The sequence below is a fragment of the Puntigrus tetrazona genome, chromosome 13, assembly GCF_018831695.1.
Source record: "Puntigrus tetrazona isolate hp1 chromosome 13, ASM1883169v1, whole genome shotgun sequence".
Taxonomy (NCBI): domain Eukaryota; kingdom Metazoa; phylum Chordata; class Actinopteri; order Cypriniformes; family Cyprinidae; genus Puntigrus; species Puntigrus tetrazona.
The window spans coordinates 13,293,860-13,309,219 of record NC_056711.1 but is presented as its reverse complement, the minus strand read 5'-3'; positions in this window follow the sequence as shown (position 1 = coordinate 13,309,219).

The window sequence follows — 15,360 nt, the reverse complement described above, 5'->3', positions numbered from 1 at the left end:
TGACAATACCCCCACACCTAAACCTAACTTTACCCATGAGTAATTTCTAAAATCAGAGGACATTATAGAGAAATGATTCTGATATGCATGCACTAAACACTGCTTGTATAAGCCTAAACTTCACAAAAACTATAAATTGGTTCTTCAAATCTGATTGGTTAATCACAATGTTGTTACATGGATGTTGACAAGATGTCGATTCAGGAACATGTTGCAAAATCCAAAATGTAGAATATGATGAGTATGTACTAAAAGACAACCAATATGTTAATAACTAGCATGCTAATAAGCAACTAGTTAATAGTGAGAATTGGTCCTTATACTAAGGTGTTACTAAATTTGTAATATATGCGCTTCATAAAGAGGACTGCTAAAATGTTTTACAATATGTGAAAACATGCGCGCGTATAAATTATTATACGTTTTCCCACTTCTTGCTTGTGTTCATGTGCGAAGTGTTCTGTTAGAAAGGACTCTGTCTTTTAGTTACATACCCTCACCTGACACATTTTTGTAGTGTTTCTAATAGATTTCGCCAAAAATCTGTGTTAAAGGAGAGCTACACCCACACACACACTAAAGTGTGACAGATGTGCTGGTTTAGCCCCACATCTTGATGCCTCTGTGGACCTCGTGTATCCGGTCTTGTGGTCGAACCTTGTGGGTTTCATTGTAAGCCTATTAATAAGAGACCGGGCATTCTAGCTGGCATGTGGGACCCGCAAATGGAGGGAGATGACCTGACCCATGACCTCTTGACCTTTGTGGTGGAATTATGTGGTCATGTGAATCTAACTGTGGGAGTTGAAGAAAGTCTTGAGGAAAAGAATCATGCTATTTCTGACGTAATGGAAGTCAATTACACTTTGTGTAAGTATGTTCAAGTACAGTGCATGATTCATTTGCCATTGTTCAGATTGTGTTCACAATGTTTTTCTCACAGGCAACAGAAATGTACAGAACGTCGCATGAACACTAATCTAAGGTACAACTAATACATTCATCAAAACCGCCACATCTGTCATCAAACAAATAGGTCTTTGGTGAATCGGCCCATGGGAAGTATAAAACAATCAACAGGAAGTGTCCATCCAAAGCTAACACGATAAAGATAAAATACGATTTAGCTGCACAAACTGTTCACACAAGGGAGGGCAATCCAAACACACTTTCATAAACAGTGCTCCTGGCAAGGAAAGAAAGACATTGTGGGATTCTCAGTAGCCTACGCCCTTCCCCACCCTCTCCAGTCATGACATGTCTCCTAAAAATGCTCTTTCTTTATTTTCTTGATAAAGAAAAACAACCAATGCACCAAAATAAAAACAAGCATAAGAATAATGAAGAGAAGATTGATTTATAGTACAAAAACCATAGTTGCATAAGAGTCAAAAATGCAAGAAAATGAAATACAAAAGTGTTTTTTTTTTTCTCCTTGCTTTCTCTTACAACAAAACAAATCTGATAACAAACCCACCTTGATACTCTCTTGTGTGTAATTCATTAAGTAAATACTGCAGTATATGCAAATACTTAATCATTATTGTGCTGAGTGTCAGTACTGTTGAACTAAAAGATGAAAATATGTTATTGTATACGTTTACAATAATAATACTGTTTATTGTTGGTTCATGTTAGCTCAAGGGTATTAAATAATATTATCTATTAATAGTGAATATATAAATAAATATTAAAATTAACATTGACTACAATTAACAAATGCTATTGACTTTTTTTCATTATTTATTCATGCTAACTGATGCAGTCAAATGAAACCTTGTTGGTTTTTAATATTTATTTATTAAATGTGTTTCATTTTATTTATTCATTTTTTATTTAAATAAGTGTTTAAGTGTTCTGCTAATGGTGCCGTTTCTCATTTTTCTTACACCGCAGTTTTTGAAATGCGTCCAGACCTGTCATCTTTGTATGAAAGACCCGAGGATGCCACAGCATGAATATTCCCATCATCACAGCAGGATTTCTCCAGCGCACCGACTGTCAGACATAGCTGCTAAAGTTTATGGAGCAGAAACATTTGCCACATGCAGACGTATAGCGCATTTCTGAGGGATCGCCTTCCCTCTGGCCAAAAACCTCCATATATGCATTCTGTTAGGATCTAAAGCCAGTAAAAATAGTTTGGCCTCTTTTAGAGGGAGAAAAGTTTCGCTTAACAAACAGAGGGGGTAGCTCTGCATTTCGGAGTTGTTTTTTTGGGGGGTGTTGAAGCAAAGTGAGGGTGGCTGTGGCTTTTCGGGGCTTTCTGGCAGGCTGTACTTTAACTTAACAGCCTGTGCAATATGTCTAGAGGACACCGACTGTGTATGTGTGTGTGTGCGCATACTGCATTCAAAGAATATATCAGCTCAGTCTACAGGGCTGCTGACGTATCGTTTAACATGGACACGTTTATGCTTGTAATGTATACGATGTGTATTGTTAGTGTCAGTTGATATTTAAATATAAACCCAGAGCATTTCGACCTTATGCTGTGTGTACAGAGTTAAACAGCTGCGGCCAATCGATCCAAGTACACACAATTTAGCCGTCTATCCTTTCACTCCCTCTTTACATCCGAATGAGTCATTCAAGGCAAGGACATTTAGATATCTGCCAAGTTCCATAATGACCTGCAGTGACAATCTTGTCTCCATTTACTCTAAACATCACTGGATAGACTCAGGACTATCGCCCAAAATGGGCCACTAAAGATGATGGAAAGGAGTCGGTTATTAACACCATATGCTGTTTTAGCATATATGCATTTTTGGACGGTACTTACAGCAGGAAGATGTTCTAGTTGCGCACTCTTGCATTGCGCTTGTTGGCTGACCCTCGAATCGTACAGTAACACCCCTGGGCGTCTGTTCTGTTTTAGCATTGTAGATATTACCAACTCCAGCTCTCCAGATAAGCAGAAGCAGACATCTGTCTCGCCCTCTCTCTCTCTGAACTTAGCACTTCCAGGTTCATCTCTCTCCCATCTGCCCCCCATAACACGAGCCCCACTCCTGCCCACCCGACATTTAAAGAGCTCCTGGCATTTGTTTGAAGTTAGTGTAGGCATTAGCTCTGGTTTCCTGCTTCAAATCCCTATGTAGACCCAATAAAAGGTCTGTAGCTTGAAAATTTACTAAAGTAGATTACTGTCTGTACAGAAATGTAATACAAACAAACTTGGCATTTACTGGCTATTATGAGGAAATTTCTGGCACCCAGTGACCTTCTCCCTCATGACGCTTTACAGATAGTCTGAGTTAGACGGGAACTTCTTGTAATCCCTACCAAGCAATATTAGTTTTACTACTTAATCAACAGCTGCCCAGTTACACAGATTTGCACTTTATATTAAATATTGCATATAAGTAATGTTGCATGAGTAAGAATGGTTGACATTGAGACTGCTTTCATAAACAGTCCAAAGGGACATTAACCATCATGTCTTCGAACAACACATAGTGGCATTATTTAATACATCAGTGTTTTTGAATAAATTGGTTGTATGGATAATTAAATTACATAAATACTGTGTTTCCTGAATGATTAAGTGCTGTTGAATGAATTAATGACTCATAAAGATTGGGCCTGTCCCAATACCCACACTTGTGTTTTTTGCACTTGAATGCTTGTCCACTAACATTTTCCGTATTTGACCCGAGTGTTCAAGTGGCCGTGAAGCCCACAAGTGTGGGTAGAACTTTTGATTACTCAGTAGAACACAATTAGACAAATAAGCTTTATTTGCACATTTTGATTTTCAAATTTTGTACTTTAAAGTAAACTAAATATTTTCAGTAGTCTTTACATAACAGGCAATTTAATTGTGGTGCATCTAATGAAGCGATAAAAGCAGTTTTGCAATTTTTTTTTTTCAAATGCACAAACAAATTCTACAACACTTTACAATTTATTACCAAATTATGTATAATGTTTTACATATACTGAAAGGTTTCCTCAAACTTTAATGCTTTTGTTGCACAAGTTCCTGAAATCATGTGATAGGATATGCTTAGCCTTAAATACTGCTCCATACTGCAGATGTATTACAGAACGTGTACAATAAATGCACTAAGCATTGGCAGTTTTCAGAGTCTTGCACACTTTCTGTCATGCGCACACCGGTGTTACCAACTAATCTGAGGGGAAGTTGCTAAAGGAAGGTCAATCTGTTGCTAAAAGACATTGTGATGTCATTGCATGATTACGTTAATACGTAATAACTGTGCAAAATTGGGTCACAATATCAAAGCTAAGCAAGTCAAGTCAAGTGGCTTTTTATTGTCATTTCAACTACATATAGCTGAGCAGTACATAGTGAAATGAGACAACGTTTCTCCTGGACCTGCTGCTACATGAAGTCACAAAAAGTAGAAAAAAGTAGATTTGAGATTATTTATATTTGTTCGTAAAATTATATAAATGCAAAGGATAAGATTAAAATATAAATAAAATTTTTAACAACATTAAATTTTTGAACATTATTGTTTTTTATTAGCTAGTAAACTAGTAAAGCTACACTAAACAATTATAGTTTTAATCAGTGTATTAGTAGTTAGTTACTATGCTGCACCCTAAGAAGATTCTTTAAAAATAGGGCATAATCTACTATGTTAATATAAAATTATTGCTTTTTACCTCCACTTTAAATGATGCATTGTATTTTGTGTTTTTGGGTTACATGGTTACAGTGAATAACAGATATGTCTTGGAAAATTACTATAACCTTTTCAGTTTTTCTAGATATTTTTCTTACCGTGTACAAACTGATCAACAATTGCATGTACAAGCTAACAAGGTGTATCATAAATGAACAATTATATTGTAATTCTTAGTATTAAACCATACAATTGCAAAAAGTTGGCAACACTGGTGCAAATGCTCTCAAGTGGACAATACCGCGAGTGTAAGTGAGTTGGGTCCACTGTCATTTGTCTCATTACTGTACAGTTAATTTTTAATGAATTGTGCATAATTCAGTGACTCATTCATGAGGACTGCGAATTGTTTCCTTACTGAAGAAATGAATGTGTCCAAACTAATTAATCCACTGAAACCACCAGCGACTCATGGGTGTGATGCAAATACTGAAAAGTCCCAGCGTAACGAATATTAATAATTTGACTACTATACACATTCACATTATTGGTTCCTGTGTAACAAATGCCATGTATTCATGCACATTTTAAAAGTCACCTTCGATAAAAGCTTCTACTGAATGATTAAATGTAAATGGAAGATGCACATGTATCCCTGACTGCATGTCTCAGTACAGCAGAATGGAGCTGAAAGGAGCTGGTTTGTCTTTGACATCTGGGTTGACTGATTTGAACCGCATACTTGGTGAGACAGGGAGTATGCTTATTGTCAGGGGTCAGAGCCAAAGTTTTTCTGTTAGTGAGGGGAGTTTTCGGCACGTAAATCTGGCCTCTCTGGGACCGTCTGGCTGGCAGGCAGGAGCTCGGTTCAATCTGCGAGGACTGCACATGCTCTTCAAACACGTGGAGACGGGCCAAGGGCCGAAATCAACCCCAAGCTCGCATTTTGCGTGTGGTCGGGAAGATGGTTCGTAATAAAGAATAAATCAGGAGTAACATGCCGTGGGCTGCGAAGAGCTATTAAAAAGGGAGGCGATGAGGAAAGATGGACAGTTTGAATTGAAAATGCCTAAACTAGTTCTGACAGGTAGCCTATAGGTTTCTCAGCACCTGTGGGAAGGTGATGCCATCGAAATAGTTAAACCAGTTGGGGTCATCCAGCAGTGAAATTTTCAATGGAAATTCTCACCTGACAGACTATTAGCAAAATGTTCAAAGAGTCAGTCTGCTTTAGCACACCTCTATCAACGTGAGTATAACAATACGAATGTAAAGTAGTCATAGGTGCCATGCCTATTCCAACCCCCTTTAAATTAAGCCATTATTATGTATTAAAAATATATAATTAATTAACAGTGCCACAAATTTGTTACCTTTTGGTTAATTTTGTAATTTTGAAGCCAAAATATGTGGCGCATGTGATTTGTGTGGAACCAAAAAGTGTTTGTTTGGTTGTATGTGGATGGTTGAGGGAATACGGCCAAAAAGTTTACCCCCTAAAATCAGTGTCAAAAATCATTTGTATGTTTTTCTACATGTGATAACGTCCTGCTTCCCATGTATACATAACACCGCTTTAAGAGACACCCCTGAACAGAATCATTACAATACACTTCCACATTGCAGTAAATGAGTCAGAGATGGATCCGTTTAAATTTGCGAATGGATCAGTCACATGACGAGACGGCAGGAAGGTCAAACACGCTTTCAAAATTAGGGCCAAAGGTTTCATGAAAGGGGGCTTGGTGAAATAAGTAGGGGAAATCCTCAAGGCTTCCGATTTCATTTCCCATGCATTTACAAAAAGAGGTTCTCCATTCAAACTAGTAAATCTCACACTACAAGGAGGACGTAGACACTTGAGAAAGTCCCTTAGGATGTTTATATCTTGACCTCACAGTGATTAGCGGTTGCCCCATGACTTCTCTTCTGACTTCCAAACAACAACTTCAGGAGTCTGAGATACTGTAGAGAGTTTAACAAAATATCTACTGCCATCTTCCTGTGAAAAAAGATACTGCATCAATGTTATTGCTATTTAATTTTGTAAAAACATTACATTGTATAAACTAATCTATAGGAGTAGTTTTCAAATAAGATGAGATTGCAAATACATTTTGTGATGATCTCTGCAGTTAGAAGAGTTTTTCTAAAAAAAGAAAGAAAGAAAGAAATGAAGATCAAAGGCTTTTCAAGCCTCTGGTGATCTTTGGCTCCTGGATTTGCTGGTGTTGGGTTTTCTTACATAATAAAAAATTCTTCCCACACTCTAAACAAGCAGTTCATTTATAAACACTGTACAATTACTGGCACCGACTATACCACTGAAACTGGGAGAGAGGCAGATTGGGTAAGGAGGAGGGAGAGAGGTAGACCCAAAACGAGCAAAGTGCTAAAAGAACTGAGCGGTGTGAAGTCAGAACTGCAGGGCACACTTGAAAGAAAGTCTATTCTGATGAGACATAAAATGCCTAGTAAATCTTAGCCTGGTCAGAGCAACCACAGTTTTATGTTCACACACATTTTAGGACTGTTTTAGCTTTTTGTCATAATTATTTGGTAATTATTTGGAATGTTATTATAATCGGTTTAAAAACTGTTAACTCATAGCCTATAGGATATAATTCCACAGATGGTCTACATGCCATGAGAAAAGACAAAGTATTGTTTATAGCTTATTTTTTGTTCCCTTTGTACCCCCAAGCTACAATGCTAACCATTGAATCTTGTACGTACCTTTCAGTTTGAATATGAAAGCTAAACACCAGCTTCATGGTGTTTCTTCTGCGGTGCTATTTCTCCTTTTTCTGTAGATTTTGTGCAGACATGCAATTAATTTAAAATATATATATATATATATATATATATATATATATATATATATATATATATATATATATATATATATATATATATAAATATAAACAGAAAGAACAACGTAGCGATACTTTCTTATGTTTACCACCAGGAGGCAGTACTGAACTTAATAATCTGTAAACATTTAAAGAACCACAGGTAAAACACACTACACTTAATTTTACAGACTTTTAAGTGAATCACAATAATTACAGGCCTACGTGTAGGAAAATATGTTCTCTAGACGTGGTTTTAGATTTAGAGAAAAACAAATAATAATTACTCCAGCTATCATATGCTGGTTAGGTACTGTATGTTTTGAAGCTGGATTGAGCTGATTTAAACTGGTCCTTGCTGGTTTATGCTAGTCTTTTGCTGGTTTAATCTGAGACCAACATCCCAGCTTCAAAACATAACCAGCACATGTTGTTTTTTTCTAGAGGGGAGGATCCAGTGGAAAGACAATAGCCTACAAAGAAATCCTTGTTTTTTATATTTTCCTGTAACATACATTTATAACATTAAAATGTATAGCGCTCTAACTTTAAATAAAAAATCTATCAATCTATCCGTCTGTCACTTGAAACATTTTATCTTGGAAAGTTACCAGCCATTTCTTTGAGAAAATTTGAATTAAAAAATTGGGTTAACTATATATATATATTTATTTTATATGAATCAATTCAGTATTGGTTGGCACTTAAATTCTTTTCTTTTTTTTCTCAACACATTATAAACTTACTTGATCTTAATAACTCAGAGATCATATGAATAAGTCAAGGATTGTCTTTGTCCTTTGTTTTGTAGTTTAACAAACAACTGTTTCTTTTTACTTTTTAAATGGGCAATTGATTGACGGCAACAACCTTGACAAGATCAACTTCCTCTATGAACCAGACAGCAACAGAAAGATGGACTGTGACTGTTCATGGCAGTCAAACTCTCAATGCCTGATGGAGAGAGACAGGCTAGTAAATAGAAGTTAATCGGTCAGAGAGCGTGAAAACGTCCACAGCTCCATAGAGGGCTGCACATCCGAGGCCCCTGGAGACCACCCCTGGACCTGATGCCTTCTGACACAACGCCAGCTTTTCTGAGGGCACCAACTCAGCTACCAGTCGGTGTTCTTGTACTCTTGTACAGGAGAATGCAAAAAGGAGAGCTAAAATATAATTTTAAGGCTGAGTATAACAGGTAAGGGTTTGTTCATTTCTCTTTTTTTTTATCACACACATTTGCTATATCTTTGTGTTTTCTGTCTGTTTCTGTCTAGGCTGTTTATTATTCCCCGAGGAAGACTTGGAGGAGAGAAATAAGAGGTTGCTGAAGTCCTGAGCAGTACTGATATTCACCCAGAGATGGTGGAACTTTGCCCAGTGTCTTCACAATCAAAGTGAATCTTCTCCATTCCGACGTGTAGAAATATGTACCCCCTGGATAGGGGGAGAAATTCACACATGAAAGTCACTCAAGGACAACGTTTGTCAGGGTAGTTTGGAAATACAGCTTGAATGCTGGCAAGGAGAGAGGGTAACTGAAGTCTGCCAATTTGCTGGTGCCTCATGTGGCTCAGAACCAACTTTATCTGCAAAAGTGACATTCCATTTAAGCTGCTTGTCCTTCATAATTTAACTGGACACATTTTTAAGCCACTGGGATAGTTTTTTTTTTCCTTCTCAATTTTTTGACATTACTGTGTCCTTTAAAACGGAATCATAAGAAGTGGCACTTCCAAAATCACTGAATTTATTAATTTATTCTTATGTAAACATGCCAGCTTCCAGTTTTACAGTAGGTGATACAAATATGAATTACAGGATAATGGATACTGATGTGTTGCAGGCGCTGAATGATTCCATTTATTCACGCTGACTCCTCTTTCACGTCCCCATTTATCAAAGGAGACCTCGCTGTCACTGCTGATGCATGGCTGAATGGAGAAATGACATGTTTCTCTGTTTGTTGAGTGACTGTATCACTTTGGAGAGCATTTGTGTTTTGACAGCTTCCTGTCGACCAATTTTCAACCTGACATTACTCTGTAATAGAAAATTGTAAGGGGTTGGTAGAGATAGTGTTTGCACTTTAGCCCTGTTCAATGAAGTCCCGTCATGCTTGGTTGATGGCTACCTAAAGCTACCTCACTATCTGGTTTGACTAGACCTGATTTGAGCCAATTTCCCCATTTGTGGTGGCTGTGCGGAGATAGTGGGCACTAAATCAGAGTTTATTGGGCTTTTGATGTGATAGGGGGCTTTTTGAATAGCGCTTCTTTCGCTATTTAGGACCTCTATATATCTTGAGATGTCCACCTCCCAGAGTTGCTGCAACTTCTATTGCCAATTATTGTTTATCAAGCGTGCAAATGGTTGCATTTTAAGCACATTCCTTCAAAATCCTTGCCTGTTTTATTACCTCCTGTTGGATCTTCTAGCAGCTTTCAACCATTGATAACTCTTAATGATCAACTGTTATACAAAATAAAACAATATTATGAAATCTTATTTTTTAAAGCTATTCAGAAAATGCTCACACTTTGCTTTTTCATACAGGGTTGTTAATGTCCAAAAATTACAAAAAACCGAGGGAAAGAAACTATGAAGTAGACCATACAATTGCTATATTTGCAGTCTTCTGAATCTGTACAAACCTTGCTTGAGCAAAATGTGCCAAATGTAAATATTTGCATATTCAAATTTCAGGAGATTTGAGAGCTTACGGTTGGGAGCAAAACAAAAGACGCTATACATTTTGCTCTGCTCCTCACTCAAAGCTTTTCAGAACACAAATCATATTCATGATACTTTTATGTTTCTTTTTTTTGTCATATTTAGGGGTTGCCAGCCACTTTCACTTTCTGTGCGTCATAGATGAAAGAAAGACTGCTGGTTTTGAAGAAGAACGATTTTGGTTTGGAACAACATGAAGGTGAATAAATGTTAACAACATTTTTGGTTGAACTATCCCTTTAAGGATCTTGAACAGATCCAGTGGTCACATATGGTCTTTCTCCAATGCTTATTTAAAGTCATGTTTAAATGTAGAGTGATAAATAACAGAAGTGAATCATTCCGCTTTACAGCATTGTAAGAGCTCAGTGGAGAAGAAATGAACTCTGTTTCAACTTCTTGCACTTTTGACATGTGTCAATATGAATAAAGTTCAATCCCCTGAAACATGTGACCTGTGAAATTCACTTGTGTGAAGTTTCTGTGGCTAAAATGAAGCACGGCAAAGCCATGCTTTGAAAAACTAATTTTCTACATCAAGCATTTAGTAAATCAGGCTTACATTATGCTGGACAAGATACAGTGGAAAAACACAAATTGTCTGAAATAAGTAATGAAATCCTTCATTTTCCTTTTTCTTCATTGTAGTTGGACCAAGCACATGTCTTTAAGGAACTCCTTTTTGAGCCCAGCCTGTCTAGACTCATTGTCCGTCTGCCCGCCGCCTGGAGATGTGAAATATTGATTAGCTCATTCACCCACATGATCCAATGCTGGCTTCTCCTGTCAGGCTTATTTAAACTCTCACCCGTGAAGGGGCTCCCCTGTGAAGGCCAGTTGAAACCAGCAATCAGCAAGGAACCTGAAGGTGAGAGACGCTTCTCAAGGATTGGATACAGGGGAAGGGGTGAAGAGGGAGATTTCTTTCACTATAAATCTTCATAATTCCTTAGGAATGACTTCATAAGAAAGTCAAGAGTTTTGGATTTGATTTTAGCAATGCATTTAAAGTTTCATTTAAAGTAAAAGACAGACTCTCTCTCTCTCTCTCTCTCTTTGTGTGTCTGTGAGTGATTAAAAGGAGGGGAAAACAGATGACCTGCTTTTGCTAAACCTGGCGCCCCCATACACACTCCACTTTCCTTTCAGATGTCAGTTTGCCAAGATGATGGCCTTTGAGGTACCAGATAAGTGAAAAGGTTACAACTGCAATAGCCAGCATGCTAAGCTGTGTTAAGCCTCTCGTTTGTCTGCCCAAAAGGTCATTCATTTCTTTCGCAGAAGTCAACCGTTTTGGTAATAGGTTTGCTCTCTTGTGCTGAAGCCAGTGAATGTGAGTCAAGCATTTTTGCCGGTCCTCCTTCCTTGTATTTTTGCCCCTTAATTTTTTCACTATCCCATTCATTTCCCCAGGGTTATGTGTGGAATGATCAGTGTAGCAAAATGAAAGGACTTGGGATTTTTCAGCCTCCTGACATTACTAAGATGACAGTGTGACTGTGAATACATGAACAGGGTCAATGAGAAAGGGAAGTTGATATAGTCTGAAATGACTCAAGCCCTCCAGTACATAGGTTGTCCAGATGAAGCCTATTAGCAAGTTGTTTTCTTCCAAATTTGTGATTTCTAAAAATATTACATCTTTATTTTGTAAGTAACTCATTCACATCCCCAAAAAGGCTTGTTGACCACAAAAAACAACTGGAAAATGCAGAGAACCTCAACGGGCAATCGGTTCAACACTGCAGCTGGAATTGTTTGCAAGTTCAGCACTGAACAGATTATCTGTCTCTACATTTTAACACAAAAATCTAATATCATTTTTAATGTTGGCCATTTACATCAAAAATAATTATTGATTTTGCTGTGTCAGGAAATACAAAATAACTGGTGTAAGATTGTGCAACAGCCAGTATACGCAGGGACAGAGAATGTGAAGAGTAAAGAAAGCATTGACGAGAAAGTAAAGTGAGAAAGACTCATAAGAGACTCCAGCAGTGTTGTAATAAAAGCGTGATATACAGAAATCACCCATTCAGCTAAAGCTATAAGAGATGAGAATTTAAATTCCTGTGTTCAGAATATGACACAATGCATTCAAACTTAAAGAGGATTTCTTACTTTGCAGGGGGGCTCATATTTCAGGGCAGTAACAGGGAAGAGGGGTGTTTGGACATAATCTCTCTGAAAGGGGCTGACGAGCAGAAGAGCAAAATAAGATCAGGACCCATTATGCTTTTACAAAGCAAGATCTAAACCGTTCTCTCATTATGCTATTAGGCTCTGTTGTGTCCCAGTTTGGAAAGAATTCTCCTCCACCCAGACACACTTATTTATTTATTTGCACGGAGAATATAGGTCACACATTTTAAGTACTACTTATAAATTTTTTATGCATTGCAGCTTTTATTCAAACGGGCACCAGCGTTTGCAAATTGTTTTTGCTGCAGAATGACTGCGGCGATGTGAAATGTTACAGTTTAACAAAAAATAGCACTTGGTGTGCTGTATAAACTCCGTTCACCATATCTCATGAGCCATTAGCCATAGTGTCATTGTGGTCATGAACATACAGATTTGAATCTGAACTGCAGAAACATGCTGAATATCAGATCAGGTATATACATACGTATCTAGAATTAGTTACTGAGTGAAATATTTTGAATTAAACTGGTGTGTCTGATTCATTTGACTCTGCTGTGAACCCAGGACTTTTCATTATTATGCTGTAACCCGCCATATCCAAATTTTAATGAAATCCACATTGTTAGTGATAGAATAGAATCTTTTCTATTCCAGCTTTCCTCTCTTTTTGCAGCCAATTTTCCGTCATGTTCTTCAGTGCCTCATTGATTCTCTCTGTGGAATGTTTGAAAAGACATCAAAGGCACTGCAATCACTTTATCATTTAATGTGTGTCCTACATGTCTCAGATCTGAATATGTCATATAGATTTCCATATGGATTCAGTAGTTTGACCTAAATATGTTGCTTGTTGCGTGCAGTTCTGTTCAATGTATTTTTCTTTCAAGTAATGGATTAATTACATAGGACTTGATTAAGGTGGATTATAAGGTTTCCTTTGGCCAATTTTCAATCCCATGAAGGAGTGACCCATGAAACAGTGGGTTACTGAGATCTGTCGCAATTGTGCCCTCAAGCACAGTGCTAGAGCCAGAGTTAAGTTGCAATTAGTAGACGATAAGCTGCTGTGGGTGAAAAAAAATCTTCTAAATGACAAGCAAGACTGGGCAGTAATTAGTTAGTTGTTTAATTGGATGAAAATCTAATGCGGTTTAAAGCATGCTAAAGGTGTAGCAGTGGACCAGTAGTGTTTCCTCAACAGACCTTAGCAACCGTATTCTCTCCAGAAAAAATGCACAGTTCTTTAGCTGCTATAAAAAAACACACCATAGCCTGTAAAATTGATGACATTCACTAAGAAACTAAACCTTTTTCAAATGGCTCATCCATCATGGTTTGATGCACAGCTGTTGATCTCAAGAAAATACCTGGAGAAAGTTAGTATTCCCATTCATCTCAATGGACATTGCTTAACTCATAGAGATATATTAAATGAAATTTAATACATTAATTGATAATTGACTGACATTACAAGGGATTATTGTTTGTAAAAGCAGTTTTATCAGCTGTTCGGAATCTCATTATCACGGTGCCCATTCACTACAGAGGACAAATTGTTGGGCAAGTAAAGTAATGCTAAATTTCTCCAAATCTGTTCTAATGAAAAACAAAATTTTCAACATCTCAGATGGCCTGAGGTGGAGTACATTTATAGGCATTTAAATTTTTGTGTGAACTATTCCTATGAAGTGAGTAAATCTGTCTTTAATTTCCCTGCTGATCTAAGTATGGAATGAAAGTGAAGCTTAGTAGATCAGACTTTCCATTTAGAGATGCCAATCACTTTGATCTGTCAATCTGTATTGTGTCTGTATTTGTACAATCAAAGCATAGTTTTAAAGCAAGTGGCACACTGTTTAGAAGTCTTCTATAGAAGAATAAATTGTTAGGATTAATCGATCGATCTTGATTATCTGATCACAGAACTGAATGTCTGGAGGTGCTGAGAAACAGAACTGAACTAATCTGTTTTAATGAAGTCCTACGTGCCAAAAATCTAGAGGTGCTCCCCTGTAGAGATATCCGAAGAAAAATACAGCAGCTGTGTATGACTTTCATCTCGACACTCTGTACCTTCGCCTTGGGTTAATACCTAAATCTCCATGGAGACCTTTGTGCTATTTTGTAACTTGTGTCTATTGTGGTTCCTTTTGGTACCGTTGTTTATTGACTTTTCGGTCGTACTTCTCAAATGGAGCCAAATATAACTTTGAACAAGTCTCGGTTCACTGATGTTTATTCTTGTAATGTTCTCAGGGATTGAATACACGGAAATGTTTTCTTTGAGTTTAGGCCTAATTAGCAAGGTGTGCTTGAAGAGAAGGGACATTCAGCTTTAATGAATCTTCCACTGCCGATGAAAGAAAATAACCTGCTAAAGTGTTTTATCTTACATGAGCAAAGCGGCATATAGAGCATCAAAGATGGTAAACCTTAAAGAAAGTGTTTTAACGTGAAGAAACAGACATGTTGTTAGTGAGTCAGATGCTATGCTTTTTCCGGCAACTTTTATGAACAGCTCGATACTCCCCATGTGTCTTCTGCATGAGTGTGTGTTTTTTGCTTGTGTACGCGATAGAAAAGGGCAGCACGCATGTTGCCTTTAATGTTAACACCTCATTATCCTGATTAGCATCACTGTGATTATGTTAGCGCTGATAAAAACTGAAAAGGTCAGACTGAGGTGACACTTGTTGTTAAGCTTAGAGAAAATCATTAAGAATTAGCTCTGAGAAGGTTAACTAATCCTGGTCTAAAAACAACTGGTTGCTGATGTGGACTAAAGATTTTGGAGGAAATGCTTAGTGTTTGGGAGTGTTTCTTTTTAAAAGTACAGTATTGTGTTACTCATTAAAAAAGTAACTAATTAAGTCTTTTTAAGAGCCAAATTGCGTTTTAATGCTTTGTTGCATGCTGTGTCTACCGCTATGTTCCATTTAGCTGGAAATGATGTCAAACCCAAACTGATTGTGTTTCAGTGCACAAATTGGAAAACCACGATGGATGAATACCAAAACTTGTAAAAAAGCATT